This window comes from Arachis ipaensis, chromosome B4, assembly GCF_059453495.1.
Source record: "Arachis ipaensis isolate K30076 ecotype BB chromosome B4, ASM5945349v1, whole genome shotgun sequence".
Taxonomy (NCBI): domain Eukaryota; kingdom Viridiplantae; phylum Streptophyta; class Magnoliopsida; order Fabales; family Fabaceae; genus Arachis; species Arachis ipaensis.
In genome coordinates this window covers 61,792,831-61,797,500 of record NC_142439.1, presented here as the reverse complement: position 1 = coordinate 61,797,500, position 4,670 = coordinate 61,792,831, and positions in this window count along the sequence as shown.

Below are 4,670 nucleotides of genomic sequence, written 5' to 3'. Positions count from 1 at the left end.
TCCGGTTTTTTTTCACAGTTTTTTTTCCAGATTTTTTTTTTTTTTTTTTTTTTTACGTTCTGCTGACCCTCGTTCATTAAATGACGCTATCCCGAGGAGGACACCTAAAGGTGAGCCTTAATGGCCTCATCTTTGGCAAGCTCCTCCGGTTTTTTTCACAGTTTTTTTTTTCCGGGTTTATTTTTTTTTTTTTTTTTTTTTAACGTTCTGCTGACCCTCGTTCTTTAAATGACGCTATCCCGAGGAGGACACCGAAAGGCGAGCCGTAATGGCCTCATCTTTGGCAAGCTCCTCGGGTTATTTTCACAGTTTTTTTCCAGATTTTTTTTTCCGGTTTTTTTTTTTTTTTTTACCTTCCGCTGACCCTCGTTCTTTAAATGACGCTATCCCGAGGAGGACACCTAAAGGCGAGCCGTAATGGCCTCATCTTTGGCAAGCTCCTCCGGTTTTTTTCACAGTTTTATTCCAGATTTTTTTCCTTTTTTTTTTTTTTTTTTTTTTTTTTACGTTCTGCTGACCCTCGTTCTTTAAATGACGCTATCCCGAGGAGGACACCTAAAGGCGAGCCGTAATGGCCTCATCTTTGGCAAGCTCCTCCGGTTTTTTTCACAGTTTTTTTTTTCCGGGTTTTTTTTTTTTTTTTTTTTTTTTTTTTTTTTTTTTTTTTTTTTTTTTTTACGTTCTGCTGACCCTCGTTCTTTAAATGACGCTATCCCGAGGAGGACACCGAAAGGCGAGCCGTAATGGCCTCATCTTTGGCAAGCTCCTCGGGTTATTTTCACAGTTTTTTTCCAGATTTTTTTTTCTGGTTTTTTTTTTTTTTTACCTTCCGCTGACCCTCGTTCTTTAAATGACGCTATCCCGAGGAGGACACCTAAAGGCGAGCCGTAATGGCATCATCTTTGGCAAGCTCCTCCGGTTTTTTTCACAGTTTTTTTCCAGATTTTATTTCTGTTTTTTTTTTTTTTTTTTTTTTTTTTTTTTACGTTCTGCTGACCCTCGTTCTTTAAATGACGCTATCCCGAGGAGGACACCTAAAGGCGAGCCGTAATGGCCACATCTTTGGCAAGCTCCTCCGGTTTTTTTCACAGTTTTATTCCAGATTTTTTTCCTTTTTTTTTTTTTTTTTTTTTTTTTTTTTTTTTTTTACGTTCTGCTGACCCTCGTTCTTTAAATGACGCTATCCAGAGGAGGACACCTAAAGGTGAGCCGTAATAGCCTCATCTGTGGCAAGCTCCTCCGGTTTTTTTTCACAGTTTTTTTTCCAGATTTTTTTTTTCGTTTTTTTTTTTTATTTTTTTATTTTTTACGTTCTGCTGACCCTCGTTCTTTAAATGACGCTATCCCGAGGAGGACACCTAAAGGTGAGCCGTAATAGCCTCATCTTTGGCAAGCTCCTCCGGTTTTTTTCACAGTTTTTTTCCAGTTTTTTTTTATTTATTTATTTTATTTTATTTATTTATTTATTTTTTTAACGTTCTGCTGACCCTCGTTCTTTAAATAACGCTATCCCGAGGAGGACACCTAAAGGTGAGCCTTAATGGCCTCATCTTTGGCAAGCTCCTCCAGTTTTTTTTCACAGTTTTTTTCCAGATTATTTTTTCCGGTTTTTTTTTTTTTTTTTTTTTTTTTTTTTTTTTTTTTTTTTTTTTTTTTTTTACGTTCTGCTGACCCTCGTTCTTTAAATGACGCTATCCCGAGGAGGACACCTAAAGGCGAGCCGTAATGGCCTCATCTTTGGCAAGCTCCTCCGATTTTTTTCACAGTTTTTTTCAAGATTTTTTTCCGTTTTTTTTTTTTTTTTTTTTTTTGACGTTCTGCTGACCCTCGTTCTTTAAATGACGCTATCCCGAGGAGAACACCTAAAGGCGAGCCGTAATGGCCTCATCTTTGGCAAGCTCCTCCGGTTTTTTTCACAGTTTTATTCCAGATTTTTTTTTTTTTTTTTTTTTTACGTTCTGCTGACCCTCGTTATTTAAATGACGCTATCCCGAGGAGGACACCTAAAGGTGAGCCGTAATAGCCTCATCATTGGCAAGCTCCTCCGGTTTTTTTTCACAGTTTTTTTTTCCAGATTTTTTTTTTTTTTTTTTTTTTTTTAACGTTCTGCTGACCCTCGTTCTTTAAATGACGCTATCCCGAGGAGGACACCTAAAGGTGAGCCTTAATGGCCTCATCTTTGGCAAGCTCCTCCGGTTTTTTTCACAGTTTTTTTTTTTTTTTTTTTTTTTTTAACGTTCTGCTGTCCCTCGTTCTTTAAATGACGCTATCCCGAGGAGGACACCTAAAGGTGAGCCGTAATAGCCTCATCTTTGGCAAGCTCCTCCGGTTTTTTTTCACAGTTTTTTTTCCAGATTTTTTTTTTATGTTTTTATTTTTTTTATTTTTTTTTTATTTTTTATTTTTTATTTTTATTTTTTTACGTTCTGCTGACCCTCGTTCTTTAAATGACGCTATCCCGAGGAGGACACCTAAAGGCGAGCCGTAATGGCCTCATCTTTGGCAAGCTCCTCCGGTTTTTTTCACAGTTTTTTTCAAGATTTTTTTCCGGTTTTTTTTTTTTTTTGACGTTCTGCTGACCCTCGTTCTTTAAATGACGCTATCCCGAGGAGAACACCTAAAGGCGAGCCGTAATGGCCTCATCTTTGGCAAGCTCCTCCGGTTTTTTTCACAGTTTTATTCCAGATTTTTTTTTTTTTTTTTTTTTACGTTCTGCTGACCCTCGTTCTTTAAATGACGCTATCCCGAGGAGGACACCTAAAGGTGAGCCGTAATAGCCTCATCTTTGGCAAGCTCCTCCGGTTTTTTTTCACAGTTTTTTTTCCAGATTTTTTTTTTCGGTTTTTTTTTTTTTTTTTTTACGTTCTGCTGACCCTCGTTCTTTAAATGACGCTATCCCGAGGAGGACACCGAAAGGCGAGCCGTAATGGCCTCATCTTTGGCAAGCTCCTCCGGTTTTTTTCACAGTTTTTTTCCAGTTTTTTTTTTTTTTTTTTTTACGTTCTGCTGACCCTCGTTCTTTAAATGACGCTATCCCGAGGAGGACACCTAAAGGTGAGCCGTAATAGCCTCATCTGTGGCAAGCTCCTCCGGTTTTTTTTCACAGTTTTTTTTTCCAGGTTTTTTTTTTCGGTTTTTTTTTTTTTTTTTTTTACGTTCTGCTGACCCTCGTTCTTTAAATGACGCTATCCCGAGGAGGACACCGAAAGGCGAGCCGTAATGGCCTCATCTTTGGCAAGCTCCTCCGGTTTTTTTCACAGCTTTTTTCCAGTTTTTTTTTTTTTTTTTTTTTTTACGTTCTGCTGACCCTCGTTCTTTAAATGACGCTATCCCGAGGAGGACACCTAAAGGTGAGCCGTAATAGCCTCATCTGTGGCAAGCTGCTCCGGTTTTTTTTCACAGTTTTTTTTCCAGATTTTTTTTTTCGGTTTTTTTTTTTTTTTTTTTTTTTTTTTTTTTTTACGTTCTGCTGACCCTCGTTCTTTAAATGACGCTATCCCGAGGAGGACACCGAAAGGCGAGCCGTAATGGCCTCATCTTTGGCAAGCTCCTCCGGTTTTTTTCACAGTATTTTTCCTTATTATTTTTTCCGGTTTTTTTTTTTTTTTTTTTTTTTTTTACGTTCTGCTGACCCTCATTCTTTAAATGACGCTATCCCGAGGAGGACACCTAAAGGTGAGCCTTAATGGCCTCATCTTTGGCAAGCTCCTCCGGTTTTTTTTCACAGTTTTTTTCCAGATTATTTTTTCCAGTTTTTTTTTTTTTTTTTTTTTTTTTACGTTCTGCTGACCCTCGTTCTTTAAATGACGCTATCCCGAGGAGGACACCTAAAGGCGAGCCGTAATGGCCTCATCTTTGGCAAGCTCCTCCGGTTTTTTTCACAGTTTTTTTCAAGATTTTTTTCCAGTTTTTTTTTTTTTTTGACGTTCTGCTGACCCTCGTTCTTTAAATGACGCTATCCCGAGGAGAACACCTAAAGGCGAGCCGTAATGGCCTCATCTTTGGCAAGCTCCTCCGGTTTTTTTCACAGTTTTATTCCAGATTTTTTTTTTTTTTTTTTTACGTTCTGCTGACCCTCGTTCTTTAAATGACGCTATCCCGAGGAGGACACCTAAAGGTGAGCCGTAATAGCCTCATCTTTGGCAAGCTCCTCCGGTTTTTTTTCACAGTTTTTTTTCCAGATTTTTTTTTTTTTTTTTTTTTTACGTTCTGCTGACCCTCGTTCTTTAAATGACGCTATCCCGAGGAGGACACCTAAAGGTGAGCCTTAATGGCCTCATCTTTGGCAAGCTCCTCCGGTTTTTTTCACAGTTTTTTTTTCCGGGTTTATTTTTTTTTTTTTTTTTTTTTAACGTTCTGCTGACCCTCGTTCTTTAAATGACGCTATCCCGAGGAGGACACCGAAAGGCGAGCCGTAATGGCCTCATCTTTGGCAAGCTCCTCGGGTTATTTTCACAGTTTTTTTCCAGATTTTTTTTTCCGGTTTTTTTTTTTTTTTTACCTTCCGCTGACCCTCGTTCTTTAAATGACGCTATCCCGAGGAGGACACCTAAAGGCGAGCCGTAATGGCCTCATCTTTGGCAAGCTCCTCCGGTTTTTTTCACAGTTTTATTCCAGATTTTATTTCTGGTTTTTTTTTTTTTTTTTTTTTATACGTTCTGCTGACCCTC